Source organism: Rhinoraja longicauda, chromosome 22 (genome assembly GCF_053455715.1).
Source record: "Rhinoraja longicauda isolate Sanriku21f chromosome 22, sRhiLon1.1, whole genome shotgun sequence".
In the NCBI taxonomy this organism is placed as follows: domain Eukaryota; kingdom Metazoa; phylum Chordata; class Chondrichthyes; order Rajiformes; family Arhynchobatidae; genus Rhinoraja; species Rhinoraja longicauda.
Genome location: NC_135974.1, coordinates 15,969,976 through 15,983,071, shown reverse-complemented (window position 1 = coordinate 15,983,071; position 13,096 = coordinate 15,969,976).

Below are 13,096 nucleotides of genomic sequence, written 5' to 3'. Positions count from 1 at the left end.
GAGTATTTGCTAGTTAATCACATGCCCACTGGGAAAATGGAGCAGAAATCTACAGGCAAATGTTATCCCAATTTCAATGAATGGAGAACATAGATAGGTGGCATTTCGGGTTGGGACCCATCTTCAGACTGATTGTGTGTGTGTGGAGGGGTGGGGGGTGGGGGGTTGGTGTTGGAGCAGGAAACTGGAAGCAAAAGAAGACCAGGACAAATCAGGGCCGACAACAGAACACCGCAGGCAGCGAGGTTACCTGATAGGCTGATTGTCGGCTAGGGACGGTGCGATCCCAAGAGTGATAGATACATCATTGCAAACTGTGGAAATGCTTGACTGTCTTTTAGTGGAAGAAGGAGAGAAGAAAGGATGGGAGGGGGGAGAGGACTCCTGCCCATTTGTGGTGGATGCCTGGAACACGTTGCCAAGGGGTGGTGGAGGAGGCATATAAGAGACTTTGATAAGGCACTTGGATCAGCAGGGAATAGAGTGATAGGGATCATGTGGAGCCGGGAGAGATTAGATTATTTAGAGTTAGAGAGAGTCATAGAGTCATTTCTTCACACAGAGGGCGGTGGGTGCCTGGAATGCGCTGCCAGGGGAGGTCGTCGAGGAAGATAAGATACTGGCATTTAAGATGCCTTTATTTGGATTTGATGGGAATGCAGGGATATGGATCATGTGCAGGCAGACACGATTAGTTTACCTTGGCATCATGTTCAACACAGATAATATAGGCCGAATGGCCTGTTCCTGCGTTGTACTATGTTCTACGTTTACTTTAGACTTTAGACTTTAGAGATACAGCGCGGAAACAAGCCCTTCGGCCCAATGAGTCCATGCCAACCAGTGATTCCCACACACTCGCACTATCCCACACACTAGTGACAATTTGCAATTTTACCAAAGCCAATTAATCTACAAGCCTGTACGTCTTTGGAGTGTGGGGGGAAACCGGAACATCCGGAGAAAAGTTACGCGGTCACAGGGAGAACGTACACCGACAGCACCCACAGTCAAGGACATACAGGTTTGGAGGTTAATTGGCTTTGGTAAAATTGTAAATTGTCCCTAGTATGGAGGATAATGCAAGTGCACATGGTGTTCGCTGATCGGCACGGATTCGGTGGGCCGATGGGCCTTGTGTCTCTAAAGTCTAAAGTCTAAATTTAAAAGAATTTGGATATACAAGAGTACAGCACAGGAACTCCCCATCCCATTCCCAGTCTGACCTCTCTGTCATGGGCCTCATCCCATTCCCAGTCTGGCCTTTCTGTCATGGGCCTCCTCCCATTCCCAGTCTGACCTTTCTGTCATGGGCCTCCTCCCATTCCCAGTCTGACCTCTCTGTCATGGGCCTCCTCCCATTCCCAGTCTGACCTCTCTGTCATGGGCCTCCTCCCATTCCCAGTCTGACCTTTCTGTCATGGGCCTCCTCCCATTCCCAGTCTGACCTCTCTGTCATGGGCCTCCTCCCATTCCCAGTCTGAACTTTCTGTCATGGGCCTCCTCCCATTCCCAGTCTGACCTTTCTGTCATGGGCCTCCTCCCATTCCCAGTCTGACCTTTCTGTCATGGGCCTCCTCCCATTCCCAGTCTGACCTTTCTGTCATGGGCCTCCTCCCATTCCCAGTCTGACCTTTCTGTCATGGGCCTCCTCCCATTCCCAGTCTGACCTTTCTGTCATGGGCCTCCTCCCATTCCCAGTCTGACCTTTCTGTCATGGGCCTCCTCCAGTGCCAGAGTGAGGCCCATCGGAAATTGGAGGAACAGCACCTCATATTTCGCCTGGGCAGTTTGCAGCCCAGTGGTATGAACATCGACTTCTCCAACTTTAGATAGTTCCTCTGTCCCTCCCTTCCCCTCCTCCTTCCCAGATCTCCCTCTATCTTCCTGTCTCCACCTATATCCTTCCTTTGTCCTGCCCCCCTGACATCAGTCTGAAGAAGGGTCTCGACCCGTAACGTCACCCATTCCTTCTCTCCTGAGATGCTGCCTGACCTGCTAAGTTACTCCAGCATTTTGTGAATAAATACCTTCGATTTGTACCAGCATCTGCAGTTATTTTCTTATAGTACAGCACAGGAACATGTGGCGAACATACATAACCATATCCCTCTATTCTCTGCACTTCCATCTGCCTATCTAAAAGCCTCTTAAATATCACGACCGTATCTGCCTACATCTCCGCCCCTGGCCATGCGTTTCAAGCCCCAACTACTCTCTGTGTAAAAAACTTGCCCCACACATCCCCATTAAACTTTCATGGTAATTGTGAACGAAAGATTTAAGAGGATATGGGCCAAACACCGGCAGGATAGAGTGGATGTGGAGAGGAAGTTTCCACTAGTGGGAGAGAGTATAGGACCAGGTATGCAGCCTCAGAATCAAAGGACAATAGACAATAGACAATAGACAATAGGTGCAGGAGTAGGCCATTCAGCCCTTCGAGCCAGCACCGCCATTCAATGCGATCATGGCTGATCATTCTCAATCAGTACCCCGTTCCTGCCTTCTCCCCATACCCCCTCATTCCGCTATCCTTAAGAGCTCTATCCAGCTCTCTCTTGAAAGCATCCAACGAACTGGCCTCCACTGCATTCTGAGGCAGAGAATTCCACACCTTCACCACTCTCTGACTGAAAAAGTTCTTCCTCATCTCCGTTCTAAATGGCCTACCCCTTATTCTTAAACTGTGGCCCCTTGTTCTGGACTCCCCCAACATTGGGAACATGTTTCCTGCCTCTAATGTGTCCAATCCCCTAATTATCTTATATGTTTCAATAAGATCCCCCCTCATCCTTCTAAATTCCAGTGTATACAAGCCTAATTGCCCCAGCCTTTCAACATACGACAGTCCCGCCATTCCGGGAATTAACCTGGTGAACTTACGCTGCACGCCCTCCATAGCAAGAATATCCTTCTTCAAATTTGGAGACCAAAACTGCACACAGTACTCCAGGTGCGGTCTCACCAGGGCCCGGTACAACTGTAGAAGGACCTCTTTGCTCCTATACTCAAGTGTTAGTTATATTAGCCCAGTAACATAACTGTTAGTTATATTAGCCCAGTAACATAAGTGTTAGTTATATTAGCCCAGTAACATAGCTGTTAGTTATATTAGCCCAGTAACATAAGTGTTAGTTATATTAGCCCAGTAACATAACTGTTAGTTATATTAGCCCAGTAACATAAGTGTTAGTTATATTAGCACAGTGACATAACACTGAGCCCATCACACAGTCCCATCGCAATGTTTACAGGGTAAATATTGGCCAGCACAATCTCATTATCATCTCCCCAGTTACGGATACCTCACACCCACCTGAGACAGAATATAGACCTCAATTTTAATGTCTCATCAGCAAGAAATCAGAAACTAGTGAAAATGTAAACGTTGTTAAACAAACCGTGTCTGATTCATCTCATGTGTGGGTGTAAATGTAACTATCTCCATAGCTGCTTTCTACACCTACATGCTGGGAACATCAACCGGCTCAGCAATACCTAACCACTGCAATTTTGTTTGCTCGGCATTTTTCTATGCTGCACTGGAGACACTGAGTCACATTAGGCAGTGAAGACTAACAGGTGGGCCACGAGTTTGGTATTACTGGGACAATTCGTTTGACAGCATTAAGGTGAGAGGTGAAAGATTTTATACCTTGGAGCGCAGGAAGCTGAGGGGCGATCTCATCGAGGTGCATAAGATTACACAGGAACTATCACAATGTTTAAGAAACATTTAGAAACATTACATGGATGGAATAGGTTTAGAAGGATATGGGCCAAACGCGAGCAGGTGGGACTAGTCTATATGGGGCATCTTGGTGGGTATGGACAAGTTGGGCTGAAGGGCCTGTTTCCATGCTGTTTGACTCTACGACTCTACGGCAGTTCCTGAAAAGGTTTCACTGAGCTTCAATAACATCAAGGAACAAGCATCGTGTGTGTCCATGCTAGTATAGTTGTTGGTAAAGGTTCATTATTGTCACGTGTACCGAGATACAGTGAAAAGCTTTGTTTGCATGCTATCCACCCAAATCATACTGTACATGTATACAATCAAACCATACACAAGCAGTGCAAAGAGGAAAATAATCTCATTACAGCATTACAGTTACAAATAGCATTACAGTTACAAATAAAGGTGCAAGATCCGCATGAGGTTGGTCGGAAGATTGGGACAACACCCTAGCTTACGGGAGACAAAATTTACTGAGCTCTACTATACTGTAGATTGCCCAGATTAGGGGATTCGAGAACCAGAGGACATAGGTTTAAGTTGAGGGGGGAAAGATTTAATAGGAACCTGAAGGGTAACTTTTTTACACAAAGGGTGGTGGGTGTATGGAACGCGTTGCCGGAGGAGGTATTTGAGGCAGGTACCATCGCAACACTTAGGAAACATTTAGACAGGAACATGGATAGGATAGGTTCAGAGGGATATGGGCCAAACATAAGCAGGTGGTACGAGTGCACATGGGGCATGTTGGTCGGTGCGGGCAAGCTGGGCCGAAGGGCCTGTTTCCACACTCTATGACACTATGACTCTATGAATGAATGGCACGGTAGCGCAGCGGTAGAGTTGCTGCTTTACAGCGAATGCAGCGCCTGAGACTCAGGTTCGATCCTGACTACGGGTGCTGCACTGTAAGGAGTTTGTACGTTCTCCCCGTGACCTGCGTGGGTTTTCTCCGAGATCTTCGGTTTCCTCCCACACTCCAAAGACGTACAGGTATGTAGGTTAATTGGCTGGGTAAATGTAAAAATTGTCCCTAGTGGGTGTAGGATAGTGTTAATGTACGGGGATCACTGGGCGGCACGGACATGGAGGGCCGAAAAGGCCTGTTTCCGGCTGTATATATATGATATGATATGATATGAATAGATGAGGGTGGCAGGTCAAAGCCCGGTGAGTAATAGGTGGATGCAACTGAGGGAAGGTTTTAATAGGCAGATGTTTAGACAAAGACAAGAGATAAATGGACAAAAGGTGTGAGATAAGGATAGAAGCGGTGTGAGTTGTGAAGCCAGAGGAAAGAATTTTGGTGGAAGTAGAGGGAGGTGGGGGGGGGGCGGGGAGAAATAGATGTGAGCCTAGGTGGGGCAGGGGAGGTGGGGGAGGAACCTTGCACACTTGCTGCCCGACCTGTTGAGTTCCTCCAGCACTTTGTGTTTTGATTACAAAGAAACAGCTTGATTTCAACCCAGGTGCCTGGCCTTGTTTGACTATTTAACATTTCACAATGCTGAGAAACCTTACACGATTGCAAAACCAACACATTGCCAGCACGTGATTACCATTAGCAGGTCTCAAGAGGATATTTAGAGCAGGATTAATTTCAAGGTATGGTGGCACAGTAATTAACCTCTTGAGTAATTACTTTCCTGTTGTTAAACAAATATTAATCCTTGAGCCGGTTTTTAGGTTAGTTTAGGGATACAGTGTGGAAATAGGCCCTTCGGCCCGACAAGTCCATGTCTTCCATCGACCATCCATGACACTAGTTCCAACCTACACATTAGGAACAATTCACAGAGGACAATTAACCTATAAACCCGCACGTTATAGGAATGTGTGAGGAAACCGGAGCACCCGGAGAAAACCCACGAGGTCACAGGGAGAACGTACAAACTCTGTACAGCCAGCACCCGAGGTCAGGATTGAACCTGGGTCTCTAGAGCTATGAGGCAGCTATTCTACCGCTGTGCCACTGTGCCATCCCTTTAATACAAGGCAATGACAATATCTTTATTGTCATTGTACCCAGGGGTACAACGAGATTGGGAATGCGCCTCCCTTATGATGCAATAATTTAAGTAATTTAGACAACAGCAACCCAACGAAATAATTGTAACAGTTTTAGACAGGGTAAAGTGCAAGTTGATCTATGCGTTGTGACCATCCGGCTCAGCAGGACCGGTTCATAGCAGCTATGGCCCTGGGGATGAAGCTGTTCCTGAGTCTGGAGGTGCGGGCGTAGAAGGCCTTGTATCGTCTGCCCGATGGAAGGAGTTCGAACAGACTGTTGCAGGGGTGTGAAGAGTCTTTGTGGATGCTGGTGGCTTTTCTGAGGCATCGTGTGTTGTAGATGCCCTCCAAGTCTGGTAGCTGTGTTCCGATGGCCCTCTGAGCTCTATGGACTACCCGCTGTAGAGCTTTCCTTTCTGCCTCCGTGCAGCTGAGGTACCACACAGGGATGCCATGCGTTAGGATGCTCTCTATGGTGCAGCGGTAGAAGGTCGTCAGCAACTGTTGGGGTAGACCAGACTTTTTCAGTGTTCTTAGGTAGAACAGTCTTTGTTGTGCCTTCTTGACCAGCGCAGCAGTGTTATTGGACCATGTTAGGTCCTCCAAAATGTGAGTGCCCAGAAACTTGAAGCTGGACACTCTCTCCACACTGTCCCCGTTGATAGAGATCGGGGCATATTCCCCGTTATGTGACCTACGGAAGTTGATGATCAGCTCCTTGGTCTTGGTGGTATTTAGGGACAGGTTGTTATCCGAGCACCAGTCCACCAGGTTCTGAACCTCCGCTCTATAGTTTGTTTCATCCCGTTCTGATATTTGGCATTTCCCACTACAAGGCACAGTGGCGCAGCTGGTAGAGTGGCTGCCTCGTAGCACCAGGGGCACGACTCAACGCCCACACATACCATGTAGCTAATATGTTCCTTGTTTCGTCCTAGCTGTTATCAGGCAACTGAACTGTCCTCTCACCAACTAGAGAACGGTCCTGACCCATCTAGTTTCCTGACTCTGCTGATATCTTTAATCAAAATTTATCTTGCATTAAATTGTATACCTCATTATTCTGTATCTATACGTTGTGGATAGCTTGATTGTAATGATCCATAGTCTTTTTGCCGACTGCATTGCACGCAACAAAAGCTTTTCACTGTACCTCGATACACGTGACAATAATAATAAATGAAACTAAACTAAGGCTCCAAAAAGAATGTGGCCGATTTTTGAACACTGTTACATCTTCCCACATCTTCCAATGGGATGGAGTTTTTAAACTTAATAAACCTTCGTCCAATGGAGTCACAAGAAACTGCAGATGCTGGAATCTTGAGTGAAACACAAAGTGCTGGAGGAACTCAGCGAGTCAGGCAGCATTTGTGGAGGGAACGGACAGGTGGCCTTCCGGATCTTTCTTCAGACTGCTCGTCGCAGTAACTGCACAACAAAAGTGTAGTAACTACGCTTCCCATTCCCACACCGGCCTTTCTGGCCTGGGCCTCCTCCATTGAGTGAGGCCGTACGCAAAGTGGTGGAACAGCACCTCATATTCCACTTGGGAAGTTTACAATCCAACAGTATGAACTGAATTCTCCAATTTTAAGTAAGGCCTTCCCTTTCCCCCACCCCCTTTTTCCTGTGCCCCTCCCACCCTGGTGCACATCTATTTCTCACATGTATCTGCCCCCTTTTATCCCTGCCTCCTGCCCCTTCTATCTATATCCTTCCTTCTGGCTTTACATTACAATGCTCTCTCACTCCTCTCCTTACCTGACCCTTTTTCCTCCTTTACATCCCCAGCCTTCGTCCACCCATCTGCCATTAACCCCCTTTCACCTGTATCTGCCTATCATGGTTAGAGATATTGCGTGTAAACAGGCCCTTTGGCCCACGCCGAGCAGCGATCACGCGTACACTAGTTCTATCCTACAAACTAGGGACAATTTACAGAAACTGATTAACCTGTAAACCCGCACTTCTCTGGGATGTGGGAAGAAACCGGAGCACCCAGAGAAAACCCACGTGGTCAAACAGAGAATGCACAAACTCCGCACAGTCAGGATCGAACCCGGGCCTTTGAGGCTGTAAGGAAGCAACTCTACTGCTGCGCCACAACTTCTGCGGTGCAAGCAATGTTGCAATGCCCGCAGTCACCAATGCAGCAGATGGATGTCACAGGAAACACCGGTGACTACATCAGTGCAAATGCTTCACCTCCCCCTCAAGCCCTCGCCATCCTGATTCATCTCCACAGCCACGTTGGTCAGGCCCTGATTCTGTACTCAGGCTTCTGGAAGGAAAATGTGGGCTGTGTCGCACTGACTCACCAATAACACACGGCTTATTTTTATCTCTTCCACCTTCAGGCGTTTATTTGCAAATTACATAAGAGCATCAGAACAAGGAGCAAAGGCAGGTTGTACATCCTCTCAGTCCCGCACTACCCTTTAAAGTGAACCTGGAAGAAGGGTACCTGCCCAAAACGTCACCTACCTATTCACTCCACAGATGCTGCCTGACCCGCTGAGTTCCTCCAGTACTTTCTGTGTGGGTGCTGTTTAAACTGGTTCAATGTTTAGTTTAGTTTAGAGATGCAGCACAGAAACAGGTCCTTCAGCCCACCCAATCCGTGCCGACCAGAGATCCCCGCACACTAACACTATCCTGACGCACGCCAATTCACAATTTTACGGAAGCCAATTAGCCCCACCAAACCTGTACTTCTTTGGAGTGCGAGAGGAAACCGGAGAACCCGGAGAAAACCCACTCTGTCACAGGGAGAGCGTAAAAACTCCAAGCAGACAGAACACGTAGTCACGAGCGAACCCGGGTCTCTGGCACGGTAAGGCAGCAACTCTACCGCTGCCCCACCGAGCCGCATTGGTTCAATGGTTTCTTTATTATCTCATGTACCAAAGTACAGTGAAATACATTTTTTGCAAACAGCTCAGCAAGACTATCATCGTGCATAGCACAATCCCCCAGTTATAACAGAATGTACAGAACAGCCCACTGAGTCCATATGCAAGGGGTGCCATTTTGGCGCCATTTTACAGTCCCAGCTGCAGCTGGCCTCAAAGGCCCATAGCAGCCGTCGCCTCCATTCTGGTCATCCCGTGAACCGTCGTCCCTCTCTTGGCACGGCATTCTTCAGCCCGTGTTCTCGGGGGTGCCTCCCACAGCCGACCTTGAGGGCACGGAAGGCAAGACCTTGAGGGCAAGGAAGGCTGGTTCCTTCTTACTGGGCTTTTCGGACAGCGTCGGCCGCTGTCGCTGACTCCCTCCACCCTCCTCTCTGGCTCAACGCCAGAGTTTCCTGCCCAGTGCCCTTGCACGTTATATGCCACTCCAGTGCAAGATTTCTGCTTAGGTTTAATTTTAGGTTCATTATTATCATGTGCACCGAAGTGCAGCGAAAAGCCTTTCTTTGCATGCTAGCCAATCAAATCAGATAATACTATACATAATCAAGTCAAACTCAAGTACAATAGGTCGAGAGAAGGGGAAGATAGAGAGCAGAATATGCTCAAAGGGGCTGCCCTGTGGCGCAGCGGTAGTTACTGCCTTACAGCGCCAGAAACCCAGGCTATGGGTGCTGTCTGAGTGGAGTTTGTACGTTATCCCTGTGGGTTTTCTCTGGGTGCTCCGGTTTCCTTCCACACGCCAAAGACAGGTTTGTAGGTTAATTTGGCTTTGGTAAAAATTGTAAGTTGTTCCTCGTGTGCTGGATAGTGCTAGTGTACGGGGATCGCTGGTCGTCGCGGACACGGTGGGCCGAAGGGCCTGTTTCCACGCTGTATCTATAAAAACTTTTAAAAACTAAATATTGTTCTCAGCTTTGTAGTGTGTCAGTTCCAGAGACAATGTCCAACGTCCGGCAATGTGGTAGAGGTGAATTGGACAGTACCCCAGCTTATGGAAGGACTATTCACAAGCCTGATAACAGAGGAAGAAGTTGTTCCTGAGTCTGGTAATGCAAGCTTTCAAGCCTCTGTGTCTTCAGCCAGGGGGTAGCAGGGAGAAGAAGGATTGACCAGGGTGGGATAAGCGAGATATGCTGAGAAATATATATTCTGCACTCCATATCTTCCCATTCCCTCCATTTATTGATCTTGAGTTTGGCTTGATTGTATTTATTTACAGCATTATCTGATTTGCTTGTATGGCATGCAAAACAAAACTGGGTACAATTGAAAATAATAAATCTAAACCGAAATCCCCATGGAAAACCTCTCCTCTTATCAGTAGGAAAATAACTGCAGATGCTGGTACAAATCAAAGGTATCACAAAATGCTGGAGTAACTCAGCGGGTCAGGCAGCATATCTGGAGAGAAGGAATGGGTGACGTTTTGGGTCGAGACCCTTCTTCAGACTGATGTCGGGGGGGAGGGGGGGGGCGGGACAAAGAAAGGCTATAGGTGGAGACGGGAAGACAGTGGGAGAACTGGGAAGGGGGAGGGGAAGAGAGGGACAGAGGAACTATCTAAAGTTAGAGAAGTCAATGTTCATACCGCTGGGCTGTAAGCTGCCTAAGCGAAATATGAGGTGATGTTCCTCCAATTTGCGGTGGGCCTCGCTATGACACTGGAGGAGGCCCATGACAGAAAGGTCAGACTGAGAGTGGGAGGGGGAGTTGAAGTGCTCAGCCACCGGGAGATCAGGTTGGTTAAGGCGGACTGAGCGAAGGTGTTGAGCGAACCGATCGCCGAGCCTGTGTTTGGTCTCGCCGATGTAGAATGACATCTGGAACAGCAGATACAATAGATGAGGTTGGAGGAGGAGCAGGTGAACCTCTGGCTCACATGTAAAGACTGTTTGGGTCCTTGGATGGAGTCGAGGGGGGAGGTAAAGGGACAGGTGTTGCATCTCCTACGGTTGCAGGGGAAAGTGCCTGGGGAGGGGGTGGTTTGGGTAGGAAGGGACGAGTGGACCAGGGAGTTACGTAGGGAACAGTCTCTGCAGAAAGCAGAAAGGGGTGGAGATGGGAAGATGTGGCCAGTAGTGGGATCCCGTTGGAGGTGATGGAAATGTTGGAGGATAATTTGTTGGATACAAATTATCCACAAGGTGAGGGCAAGGGGGATAGACTCCATCTTGTCCTCACCTTCCACCCCACTCACCTTCAACCCCATCAGCCAGCGTATCCAACAAATCATCCTACCTTGGCTTACAGCCCAGCGGTATGAACATTGACTTCTCTAACTTTAGATAGTTCCTCTGTCCCTCTCTTCGCCCTCCCCTTCTCAGTTCTCCCACTGTCTTCCTGTCTCCACCTATATCCTTTCTTTGTCCCGCCCCCCCTGACATCAGTCTAAAGAAGGGTCTCGACCCGAAACGTCACCCATTCCTTCTCTCCAGAGGTGCTGCCTGACCCGCTGAGTTACTCCAGCATTTTGTGAGATCTCCTCTTATCAGTACTCATTTGGCTTGAGAGCAACAACCATCCTAGTCTGAAGAAGGGTCCCAACCTGAAACATTGCCTATCCATGTCCTCCAGAGATGCTGCCTGACCCACTGAGTTACTCCAGCATTTTGTGCCTTTTTTGGTAAACCAGCATTCAGTCTGAAGAATGGTTCCGACCAGAAATGTCACCCATCCATTTTGTCCAGGGATGCTGCCTGATCTGCTGAGTTACTTCAACACCTTTTGCCTATCTTCGGTATAAACCAGTATCTGCAGTTCCTTCCTACACATTTCGTCTGCAGTTCCTTGTTTTTCTTGTTTCTCACCATCCTAAACTACCTGCCCAAAGATCTGTCACAGAGAAGCCCACCAGACAATATCTGCTGAAACTCCAAACTCTAAAAGTTCATAAGTTCTTAGGTCCAAGAAGCAGAATTAGGCCATTCTGCCCATCAAGTCTATGCCGCCATTTAATCATGGCTGATCTATCTTTCCCTCTCAACCCCATTCTCCTGCCTTCTCCCGATAACCCCCGACACCTGTACCAATACTAAAGTGAAAGATCTTGGAGTCAATTGAACACAACTTTCGCAGGTGCCTCGATAACCACACCACATCAAAGCATGGCATTCATTTTGCATGTGAGAGGCAGCCAATGGCTTGAGGGTGCAGTGCCTCTGACTATTCAGCTGCCGGGATGACCTCCAGCCTCTGAGTCATACCCAGTAGCGGCCGTTGATTGTCAATGCAAATAACAGGAAGTCTGACTTCATCGTTGCCTGCAACACTCTCATACCGAGAGGGTTTCGTCGCTTCTGCGGAAAGAGAAACAGAATTCACATTTCAGGTTCAAGACCCTTTGTTAACTTTTTCCTTCGATGCTTATCTGAGTGTTTCCAGCACTTTCTGTTCTTATTTCCAATTTCCAGTATCTGCAGAGTTGGAGAGTCATACAGCCCTTCTGCCCAACTTGTCTATTCTGACCCAGATACCCCCCATCTAGTTGATGCTACCACATCCCGTTTGCCTGCTTTTGGCCCATATCATTTTGAATGAATGAATAAAAGAATGAATGAATGAATGAATGAATGAATGAATGAATGTTTATTGGCCACGTATGTGCATATACAAGCAATGTGCCTTGGTGCTCCGCTCACAAATGCCAAACAAACATACAGTTAACAATTAAGAATAAAGCATAACCACATCAAAACAATAAGGATAACAACATTACGGTCTGATACAACCTTTTAAAACCTTCCCTATCCTTGTAGCTGTCCAGATGTTTTTAAAATGTTGTTATTGTACCTGCCTCTGTTAGCTCATTCCGTATACCCAATACCCTCTACATGAAATGGTTGCCCCTCCGGTATCTATTAAACCTTGTGCCTCTCACCTTAAACCTATGTCCTCTGGTTCTTGATTCCGCTACCCTTGGTAAGAGGTTCTGTGCATTCATCCAATGGATTCCCCTCATGATTTTGCACCCCTCTGTAAGATCACACCTCAGCCTCCTGCTCCAAGGATATTACTTTAGTTTAGAGATACAGTATTGAAACAGGCCCTTCGGCCCACCGAGACCACACCGACCAACGGCCCTGTACACTAGTTCTATCCTACACGCTAGGGACAATTTGCAGAAGCCAATTAACCTGCAAATGTACACATCTTTGGGAGGAAATCGGAACACCCGGAGAAAACCTACATGGTCACAGGGAGAACATACAAATTCTTTACAGACAGAACCTGAGGTCAGGATCGAACCCGGGTCTCTGGCGCTGCAAGGCAGCAACTCTACCACTGCGTTGCTGTACCGTCCTAAGTTGAATAAAGTCGTACCCTGCTCAATCTACTCACATTTGCCTACATTTTGCTCACACCTCTCTAAAATGTTCTACGTATCACTCTATGGCTAAGCATTTACCTGATCTATTCCTCTCATGTCAGG